We start from the raw sequence: 12,500 nt of genomic DNA on the forward strand, positions 1-12,500 counted from the left end.
TGCCCTGATTCAATCCACTGACAGCATGTCAACCCCGGTATACCACATCGATCCAATTCACTCTATTCCTTGCCCTCCTTTCACCCTCCTGCATGTTCAGGCCCCGATCACACAAAATCTTTTTCACTCCATCTTTCCACCTCCAATTTGGTCTCCCTCTTCTCGTTCCCTCCACCTCCGACACATATATCCTCTTGGTCAATCTTTCCTCACTCATTCTCTCCATGTGCCCGAACCATTTCAAAACACCCTCTTCTGCTCTCTCAACCACGCTCTTTTTATTTCCACACATCTCTCTTACCCTTACGTTACTTACTCGATCAAACCACCTCACACCACACATTGTCCTCAAACATCTCATTTCCAGCACATCCATCCTCCTACGCACAACTCTATCCATAGCCCACGCCTCGCAACCATACAACATTGTTGGAACCACTATTCCTTCAAACATACCCATTTTTGCTTTCCGAGATAATGTTCTCGACTTCCACACATTCTTCAAGGCTCCCAGACTTTTCGCCCCCTCCCCCACCCTATGATCCACTTCCGCTTCCATGGTTCCATCCGCTGCCAGATCCACTCCCAGATATCTAAAACACTTTACTTCCTCCAGTTTTTCTCCATTCAAACTTACCTCCCAATTGACTTGACCCTCAACCCTACTGTACCTAATAACCTTGCTCTTATTCACATTTACTCTTAACTTTCTTCTTTCACACACTTTACCAAACTCAGTCACCAGCTTCTGCAGTTTCTCACATGAATCAGCCACCAGCGCTGTATCATTAGCGAACAACAACTGACTCACTTCCCAAGCTCTCTCATCCCCAACAGACTTCATTCTTGCCCCTCTTTCCAAAACTCTTGCATTCACCTCCCTAACAACCCCATCCATAAACAAATTAAACAACCATGGAGACATCACACACCCCTGCCGCAAACCTACATTCACTGAGAACCAATCACTTTCCTCTCTTCCTACACGTACACATGCCTTACATCCTCGATAAAAACTTTTCACTGCTTCTAACAACTTTCTTCCCACACCATATATTCTTAATACCTTCCACAGAGCATCTCTATCAACTCTATCATATGCCTTCTCCAGATCCATAAATGCTACATACAAATCCATTTGCTTTTCTAAGTATTTCTCACATACATTCTTCAAAGCAAACACCTGATCCACACATCCTGTACCACTTCTGAAACCACACTGCTCTTCCCCAATCTGATGCTCTGTACATGCCTTCACCCTCTCAATCAATACCCTCCCATATAATTTACCAGGAATACTCAACAAACTTATACCTCTGTAATTTGAGCACTCACTCTTATCCCCTTTGCCTTTGTACAATGGCATTATGCACGCATTCCGCCGATCCTCAGGCACCTCACCATGAGTCATACATACATTAAATAACCTCCCCCACTCCCCTTACCTCCTTTGTTCTCCCCTTTTTCCATTCTGTACTCAGTCTCTCCTGGTACTTCCTCACACAAGTCTCCTTCCCAAGCTCACTTACTCTCACCACCCTCTTCACCCCAACATTCACTCTTCTTTTCTGAAAACCCATACAAATCTTCACCTTAGCCTCCACAAGATAATGATCAGACACCCCTCCAGTTGCACCTCTCAGCACATTAACATCCAAAAGTCTCTCTTTTGGATGTTAATATATATATATATATATATATATATATATATATATATATATATATATATATATATATATATATATATATATATATATATATATATATATATATTTTTTTTTTTTTTTTTTTCTTTTTTTTTTGCTTTGTCGCTGTCTCCCGCGTTTGCGAGGTAGCGCAAGGAAACAGACGAAAGAAATGGCCCAACCCACCCCCATACACATTCCTTCATTCAATCCACTGACAGCACGTCAACCCCGGTATACCACATCGCTCCAATTCACTCTATTCTTTGCCCTCCTTTCACCCTCCTGCATGTTCAGGCCCCGATCACACAAAATCTTTTTCACTCCATCTTTCCACCTCCAATTTGGTCTCCCTCTTCTCCTCGTTCCCTCCACCTCCGACACATATATCCTCTTGGTCGATCTTTCCTCACTCATTCTCTCCATGTGACCAAACCATTTCAAAACACCCTCTTCTGCTCTCTCAACCACGCACTTTTTATTTCCACACATCTCTCTTACCCTTACGTTACTTACTCGATCAAACCACCTCACACCACACATTGTCCTCAAACATCTCATTTCCAGCACATCCATCCTCCTGCGCACAACTCTATCCATAGTCCACGCCTCGCAACCATACAACATTGTTGGAACCACTATTCCTTCAAACATACCCATTTTTGCTTTCCGAGATAATGTTCTCGACTTCCACACATTCTTCAAGGCTCCCAGACTTTTCGCCCCCTCCCCCACCCTATGATCCACTTCCGCTTCCATGGTTCCATCCGCTGCCAGATCCACTCCCAGATATCTAAAACACTTCACTTCCTCCAGTTTTTCTCCATTCAAACTCACCTCCCAATTGAATTGACCCTCAACCCTACTGTACCTAATAACCTTGCTCTTATTCACATTTACTCTTAACTTTCTTCTTTCACACACTTTACCAAACTCAGTCACCAGCTTCTGCAGTTTCTCACATGAATCAGCCACCAGCGCTGTATCATCAGCGAACAACAACTGACTCACTTCCCAAGCTCTCTCATCCCCAACAGACTTCATACTTGCCCCTCTTTCCAAAACTCTTGCATTCACCTCCCTAACAACCCCATCCATAAACAAATTAAACAACCATGGAGACATCACACACCCCTGCCGCAAACCTAAATTCACTGAGAACCAATCACTTTCCTCTCTTCCTACACGTACACATGCCTTACATCCTCGATAAAAACTTTTCACTGCTTCTAACAACTTGCCTCCCACACCATATATTCTTAATACCTTCCACAGAGCATCTCTATCAACTCTATCATATGCTTTCTCCAGATCCATAAATGCTACATACAAATCCATTTGTTTTTCTAAGTATTTCTCACATACATTCTTCAAAGCAAACACCTGATCCACACATCCTCTACCACTTCTGAAACCACACTGCTCTTCCCCAATCTGATGCTCTGTACATGCCTTCACCCTCTCAATCAATACCCTCCCATATAATTTGCCAGGAATACTCAACAAACTTATACCTCTGTAATTTGAGCACTCACTCTTATCCCCTTTGCCTTTGTACAATGGCACTATGCACGCATTCCGCCAATCCTCAGGCACCTCACCATGAGTCATACATACATTAAATAACCTTACCAACCAGTCAACAATACAGTCACCCCCTTTTTTAATAAATTCCACTGCAATACCATCCAAACCTGCTGCCTTGCCGGCTTTCATCTTCCGCAAAGCTTTTACTACCTCTTCTCTGTTTACCAACTCATTTTCCCTAACCCTCGCACTTTGCACACCACCTCGACCAAAACACCCTATATCTGCCACTCTATCATCAAACACATTCAACAAACCTTCAAAATACTCACTCCATCTCCTTATCACATCACCACTACTTGTTATCACCTCCCCATTTGCGCCCTTCACTGAAGTTCCCATTTGCTCCCTTGTCTTACGCACTTTATTTACCTCCTTCCAGAACATCTTTTTATTCTCCCTAAAATTTAATGATACTCTCTTACCCCAACTCTCATTTGCCCTTTTTTTCACCTCTTGCACCTTTCTCTTGACCTCCTGTCTCTTTCTTTTATACGTCTCCCACTCAATTTCATTTTTTCCCTGCAAAAATCGTCCAAATGCCTCTCTTCTCTTTCACTAATACTCTTACTTCTTCATCCCACCACTCACTACCCTTTCTAATCAACCCACCTCCCACTCTTCTCATGCCACAAGCATCTTTTGCGCAATCCATCACTGATTCCCTAAATACATCCCATTCCTCCCGCACTCCCCTTACTTCCATTGTTCTCACCTTTTTCCATTCTGTACTCAGTCTCTCCTGGTACATCCTCACACAAGTCTCCTTCCCAAGCTCACTTACTCTCACCACCCTCTTCACCCCTACATTCACTCTTCTTTTCTGAAAACCCATACAGATGTGTGTGGATGTAACCAAGATGTAAAAAAAGGAGAGATAGGTAGTATGTTTGTGGAAAGGAACCTGGATGTTTTAGCTCTGAGTGAAACGAAGCTCAAGGGTAAAGGGGAAGAGTGGTTTGAGAATGTCTTGGGAGTAAAGTCAGGGGTTAGTGAGAGGACAAGAGCAAGGGAAGGAGTAGCAGTACTCCTGAAACAGGAGTTGTGGAAGTATGTGATAGAATGTAAGAAAGTAAATTCTCGATTAATATGGGTAAAACTGAAAGTTGATGGAGAGAGATGGGTGATTAGTGGTGCATATGCACCTGGGCAAGAGAAGAAAGATCATGAGAGGCAAGTGTTTTGGGAGCAGCTGAATGAGTGTGTTAGTGGTTTTGATGCCCGAGACCGGGTTATAGTGTTGGGTGATTTGAATGCAAAGGTGAGTAATGTGGCAGTTGAGGGAATAATTGGTATACATGGGGTGTTCAGTGTTGTAAATGGAAATGGTGAAGAGCTTGTAGATTTATGTGCTGAAAAAGGACTGATGATTGGGAATACCTGGTTTAAAAAGCTAGATATACATAAGTATACTTATGTAAGTAGGAGAGATGGCCAGAGAGCGTTATTGGATTACGTGTTAATTGACAGGCGTGCGAAAGAGAGACTTTTGGATGTTAATGTGCTGAGAGGTGCAACTGGAGGGATGTCTGATCATTATCTTGTGGCGGCTAAGGTGATATATATATATATATATATATATATATATATATATATATATATATATATATATATATATATATATATATATATATATATATCTGTACATGCCAGATATATATATATATATATATATATATATATATATATATATATATATATATATATATATATATATATATATATATATATATCACATATATATATGTACAGAGCATCAGATTGGGGAAGAGCAGTGCGGTTTCAGAAGTGGTAGAGGATGTGTGGATCAGGTGTTTGCTTTGAAGAATGTATGTGAGAAATACTTAGAAAAGCAAATGGATTTGTATGTAGCATTTATGGATCTGGAGAAGGCATATGATAGAGTTGATAGAGATGCTCTGTGGAAGTTATTAAGAATATATGGTGTGGGAGGCAAGTTGTTAGAAGCAGTGAAAAGTTTTTATCGAGGATGTAAGGCATGTGTACGTGTAGGAAGAGAGGAAAGTGATTGGTTCTCAGTGAATGTAGGTTTGCGGCAGGGGTGTGTGATGTCTCCATGGTTGTTTAATTTGTTTATGGATGGGGTTGTTAGGGAGGTAAATGCAAGAGTCCTGGAAAGAGGGGCAAGTATGAAGTCTGTTGGGGATGAGAGAGCTTGGGAAGTGAGTCAGTTGTTGTTCGCTGATGATACAGCGCTGGTGGCTGATTCATGTGAGAAACTGCAGAAGCTGGTGACTGAGTTTGGTAAAGTGTGTGGAAGAAGAAAGTTAAGAGTAAATGTGAATAAGAGCAAGGTTATTAGGTACAGTAGGGTTGAGGGTCAAGTCAATTGGGAGGTGAGTTTGAATGGAGAAAAACTGGAGGAAGTGAAGTGTTTTAGATATGTGGGAGTGGATCTGGCAGCGGATGGAACCATGGAAGCGGAAGTGGATCATAGGGTGGGGGAGGGGGCGAAAATTCTGGGAGCCTTGAAGAATGTGTGGAAGTCGAGAACATTATCTCGGAAAGCAAAAATGGGTATGTTTGAAGGAATAGTGGTTCCAACAATGTTGTATGGTTGCGAGGCGTGGGCTATGGATAGAGTTGTGCGCAGGAGGATGGATGTGCTGGAAATGAGATGTTTGAGGACAATGTGTGGTGTGAGGTGGTTTGATCGAGTAAGTAACGTAAGGGTAAGAGAGATGTGTGGAAATAAAAAGAGCGTGGTTGAGAGAGCAGAAGAGGGTGTTTTGAAATGGTTTGGGCACATGGAGAGAATGAGTGAGGAAAGATTGATCAAGAGGATATATGTGTCGGAGGTGGAGGGAACAAGGAGAAGAGGGAGACCAAATTGGAGGTGGAAAGATGGAGTGAAAAAGATTTTGTGTGATCGGGGCCTGAACATGCAGGAGGGTGAAAGGAGGGCAAGGAATAGAGTGAATTGGAGCGATGTGGTATACAGGGGTTGACGTGCTGTCAGTGGATTGAATCACGGCATGTGAAGCGTCTGGGGTAAACCATGGAAAGCTGTGTAGGTATGTATATTTGCGTGTGTGGACGTGTGTATGTACATGTGTATGTGGGGGGGGGGGGTTGGGCCATTTCTTTCGTCTGTTTCCTTGCGCTACCTCGCAAACGCGGGAGACAGCGACAAAGTATAAAAAAAAAAAAAAAAAAATATATATATATATATATATATATATATATATATATATATATATATATATATATATATATATATATATATTTTTTTTTTTGTCGCTGTCTCCCGCGTTTGCGAGGTAGCGCAAGGAAACAGACGAAAGAAATGGCCCAACCCACCCCCATACACATGTATATACATACGTCCACACACGCAAATATACATACCTACACAGCTTTCCATGGTTTACCCCAGACGCTTCACATGCCTCTATTCAATCCACTGACAGCACGTCAACCCCGGTATACCACATCGCTCCAATTTACTCTATTCCTTGCCCTCCTTTCACCCTCCTGCATGTTCAGGCCCCGATCACACAAAATCTTTTTCACTCCATCTTTCCACCTCCAATTTGGTCTCCCTCTTCTCCTCGTTCCCTCCACCTCCGACACATATATTCTCTTGGTCAATCTTTCCTCACTCATTCTCTCCATGTGCCCGAACCATTTCAAAACACCCTCTTCTGCTCTCTCAACCACGCTCTTTTTATTTCCACACATCTCTTTTACCCTTACGTTACTTACTCGATCAAACCACCTCACACCACATATTGTCCTCAAACATTTCATTTCCTGCACATCCATCCTCCTGCGTACAACTCTATCCATAGCCCACGTCTCGCAACCATACAACATTGTTGGAACCACTATTCCTTCAAACATACCCATTTTTGCTTTCCGAGATAATGTTCTCGACTTCCACACATTCTTCAAGGCTCCCAGAATTTTCGCCCCCTCCCCCACCCTATGATCTACTTCCGCTTCCATGGTTCCATCCGCTGCCAGATCCACTCCCAGATATCTAAAACACTTCACTTCCTCCAGTTTTTCTCCATTCAAACTCACCTCCCGATTGACTTGACCCTCAACCCTACTGTACCTAATAACCTTGCTCTTATTCACATTTACTCTTAACTTTCTTCTTTCACACACTTTACCAAACTCAGTCACGTGCATCAAAACCACTAACACACTCATTCAGCTGCTCCCAAAACACTTGCCTCTCATGATCTTTCTTCTCATGCCCAGGTGCATATGCACTAACAATCACCCATCTCTCTCCATCAACTTTCAATTTTACCCATATTAATCGAGAATTTACTTTCTTACATTCTATCACATACTCCCACAACTCCTGTTTCAGGAGTACTGCTACTCCTTCCCTTGCTCTTGTTATAGTGATGGGTGATTTGAATGCAAAGGTGAGTAATGTGGCAGTTGAGGGAATAATTGGTATACATGGGGTGTTCAGTGTTGTAAATGGAAATGGTGAAGAGCTTGTAGATTTATGTGCTGAAAAAGGACTGATGATTGGGAATACGAGGTTTAAGAAGCGAGATATACATAAGTATACTTATGTAAGTAGGAGAGATGGCTAGAGAGCGTTATTGGATTACGTGTTAATTGACAGGCGCGCGAAAGAGAGACTTTTGGATGTTAATGTGCTGAGAGGTGCAACTGGAGGGATGTCTGATCATTATCTTGTGAGGGCTAAGGTGAAGATTTGTATGGGTTTTCAGAAAAGAAGAGTGAATGTTGGGGTGAAGAGGGTGGTGAGAGTAAGTGAGCTTAGGAAGGAGACTTGTGTGAGGAAGTACCAGGAGAGACTGAGTACAAAATGGAAAAAGGTGAGAACAATGGAAGTAAGGGGAGTGGGGGAGGAATGGGATGTATTTAGGGAATCAGTGATGGATTGCGCAAAAGATGCTTGTGGCATGAGAAGAGTGGGAGGTGGGTTGATTAGAAAGGGTAGTGAGTGGTGGGATGAAGAAGTTAGAGTATTAGTGAAAGAGAAGAGAGAGGCATTTTGACGATTTTTGTAGGGAAAAAATGCAATTGAGTGGGAGATGTATAAGAGAATGAGACAGGAGGTCAAGAGAAAGGTGCAAGAGGTGAAAAAAAGGGAAATGAGAGTTGGGGTGAGAGAGTATCATTAAATTTTAGAGAGAATAAAAAGATGTTCTGGAAGGAGGTAAATAAAGTGCGTAAGACAAGGGAGCAAATGGGAACTTCAGTGAAGGGCGCAAATGGGAGGTGATAACAAGTAGTGGTGATGTGAGAAGGAGATGGAGTGAGTATTTTGAAGGTTTGTTGAATGTGTTTGATGATAGACTGGCAGATATAGGGTGTTTTGGTCGAGGTGGTGTGCAAAGTGAGAGGGTTAGGGAAAATGGTTTGTTAAACAGAGAAGAGGTAGTAAAAGCTTTGCGGAAGATGAAAGCCGGCAAGGCGGCAGGTTTGGATGGTATTGCAGTGGAATTTATTAAAAAAGGGGGTGACTGTATTGTTGACTGGTTGGTAAGGTTATTTAATGTATGTATGACTCATGGTGAGATGCCTGTGGATTGGCGGAATGCGTGCATAGTGCCATTGTACAAAGGCAAAGGGGATAAGAGTGAGTGCTCAAATTACAGAGGTATAAGTTTGTTGAGTATTCCTGGCAAATTATATGGGAGGGTATTGATTGAGAGGGTGAAGGCATGTACAGAGCATCAGATTGGGGAAGAGCAGTGTGGTTTCAGAAGTGGTAGAGGATGTGTGGATCAGGTGTTTGCTTTGAAGAATGTATGTGAGAAATACTTAGAAAAGCAAATGGATTTGTATATAGCATTTATGGATCTGGAGAAGGCATATGATAGAGTTGATAGAGATGCTCTGTGGAAGGTATTAAGAATATATGGTGTGGGAGGCAAGTTGTTAGAAGCAGTGAAAAGTTTTTATCGAGGATATAAGGCATGTGTACGTGTAGGAAGAGAGGAAAGTCATTGGTTCTCAGTGAATGTAGGTTTGCGGCAGGGGTGTGTGAAGTCTCCATGGTTGTTTAATTTGTTTATGGATGGGGTTGTTAGGGAGGTGAATGCAAGAGTTTTGGAAAGAGGGGCAAGTATGAAGTCTGTTGGGGATGAGAGAGCTTGGGAAGTGAGTCAGTTGTTGTTCGTTGATGATACAGCGCTGGTGGCTGATTCATGTGAGAAACTGCAGAAGCTGGTGACTGAGTTTGGTAAAGTGTGTGAAAGAAGAAAGTTAAGAGTAAATGTGAATAAGAGCAAGGTTATTAGGTACAGTAGGGTTGAGGGTCAATTCAATTGGGAGGTGAGTTTGAATGGAGAAAAACTGGAGGAAGTGAAGTGTTTTAGATATCTGGGAGTGGATCTGGCAGCGGATGGAACCATGGAAGCGGAAGTGGATCATAGGGTGGGGGAGGGGGCGAAAATTCTGGGAGTCTTGAAGAATGTGTGGAAGTCGAGAACATTATCTCGGAAAGCAAAAATGGGTATGTTTGAAGGAATAGTGGTTCCAACAATGTTGTATGGTTGCGAGACGTGGGCTATGGATAGAGTTGTGCGCAGGAGGATGGATGTGCTGGAAATGAAATGTTTGAGGGCAATATGTGGTGTGAGGTGGTTTGATCGAGTAAGTAACTTAAGGGTAAGAGAGGTGTGTGGAAATAAAAAGAGCGTGGTTGAGAGAGCAGAAGAGGGTGTTTTGAAATGGTTCGGGCACATGGAGAGAATGAGTGAGGAAAGATTGACCAAGAGAATATATGTGTCGGAGGTGGAGGGAACGAGGAGAAGAGGGAGACCAAATTGGAGGTGGAAAGATGGAGTGAAAAAGATTTTGTGTGATCGGGGCCTGAACATGCAGGAGGGTGAAAGGAGGGCAAGGAATAGAGTAAATTGGAGCGATGTGGTATACCGGGGTTGACGTGCTGTCAGTGGATTGAATCAAGGCATGTGAAGCGTCTGGGGTAAACCATGGAAAGCTGTGTAGGTATGTATATTTGCGTGTGTGGACGTATGTATATACATGTGTATGGGGGTGGGTTGGGCCATTTCTTTCGTCTGTTTCCTTGCGCTACCTCGCAAACGCGGGAGACAGCGGCAAAGCAGAAAAAAAAATATATATATATATATATATATATATATATATATATATATATATATATATATATATATATTTTATTTTATTTATTTTCTATTATACTTTGTCGCTGTCTCCCGCGTTTGCGAGGTAGCGCAAGGAAACAGACGAAAGAAATGGCCCAACCCCCCCCATACACATGTATATACATACGTCCACACACGCAAATATACATACCTACACAGCTTTCCATAGCTTACCCCAGACGCTTCACATGCCTTGATTCAATCCACTGACAGCACGTCAACCCCGGTATACCACATCGCTCCAATTCACTCTATTCCTTGCCCTCCTTTCACCCTCCTGCATGTTCAGGCCCCGATCACACAAAATCTTTTGCACTCCATCTTTCCACCTCCAATTTGGTCTCCCTCTTCTCCTTGTTCCCTCCACCTCCGACACATATATCCTCTTGGTCAATCTTTCCTCACTCATCCTCTCCATGTGCCCAAACCACTTCAAAACACCCTCTTCTGCTCTCTCAACCACGCTCTTTTTATTTCCACACATCTCTCTTACCCTTACGTTACTCACTCGATCAAACCACCTCACACCACACATTGTCCTCAAACATCTCATTTCCAGCACATCCATCCTCCTGCGCACAACTCTATCCATAGCCCAAGCCTCGCAACCATACAACATTGTTGGAACCACTATTCCTTCAAACATACCCATTTCTGCTTTCCGAGATAATGTTCTCGACTTCCACACATTCTTCAAGGCCCCCAGAATTTTCGCCCCCTCCCCCACCCTATGATCCACTTCCGCTTCCATGGTTCCATCCGCTGCCAGATCCACTCCCAGATATCTAAAACACTTCACTTCCTCCAGTTTTTCTCCATTCAAACTCACCTCCCAATTGAATTGACCCTCAACCCTACTGTACCTAATAACCTTGCTCTTATTCACATTTACTCTTAACTTTCTTCTTCCACACAATTTACCAAACTTAGTCACCAGCTTCTGCAGTTTCTCACATGAATCAGCCACCAGCGCTGTATCATCAGCGAACAACAACTGACTCACTTCCCAAGCTCTCTCATCCCCAACAGACTTCATACTTGCCCCTCTTTCCAAAACTCTTGCATTTACCTCCCTAACAACCCCATCCATAAACAAATTAAACTACCATGGAATCACACACCCCTGCCGCAAACCTACATTCACTGAGAACCAATCACTTTCCTCTCTTCCTACACGTACACATGCCTTACATCCTCGATAAAAACTTTTCACTGCTTCTAACAACTTTCCTCCCACACCATATATTCTTAATACCTTCCACAGAGCATCTCTATCAACTCTATCATATGCCTTTTCCAGATCCATAAATGCTACATACAAATCCATTTGCTTTTCTAAGTATTTCTCACATACATTCTTCAAAGCAAACACCTGATCCACACATCCTCTACCACTTCTGAAACCACACTGCTCTTCCCCAATCTGATGCTCTGTACATGCCTTCACCCTCTCAATCAATACCCTCCCATATAATTTGCCAGGAATACTCAACAAACTTATACCTCTGTAATTTGAATATATGATAGAGTTGATAGAGATGCTCTCTCTGTGGAAGGTATTAAGAATATATGTTGTGGGAGGCAAGTTGTTACAAGCAGTGAAAATTTTTTTCGAGGATGTAAGGCATGTGTACGTGTAGGAAGAGAGGAAAGTGATTGGTTCTCAGTGAATGTAGGTTTGCGGCAGGGGTGTGTGATGTCTCCATGGTTGTTTAATTTGTTTATGGATGGGGTTGTTAGGGAGGTGAATGCAAGAGTTTTGGAAACAGGGGTAAGTATGAAGTCTGTTGGGGATGAGAGAGCTTGGGAAGTGAGTCAGTTGTTGTTCGCTGATGATACAGCGCTGGTGGCTGATTCATGTGAGAAACTGCAGAAGCTGGTGACTGAGTTTGGTAAAGTGTGTGAAAGAAGAAAGTTAAGAGTAAATGTGAATAAGAGCAAGGTTATTAGGTACAGTAGGGGTGAGGGTCAATTCAATTGGGAGGTGAGTTTGAATGGAGAAAAACTGGAGGAAGTGAAGTGTTTTAGATATGTGGGAGTGGATCTGGCAGCGGATGGAACCATGGAAGCGGAAGTGGAT

This window comes from Panulirus ornatus, chromosome 17 (assembly GCF_036320965.1).
Source record: "Panulirus ornatus isolate Po-2019 chromosome 17, ASM3632096v1, whole genome shotgun sequence".
Classification (NCBI taxonomy): Eukaryota; Metazoa; Arthropoda; class Malacostraca; order Decapoda; family Palinuridae; genus Panulirus; species Panulirus ornatus.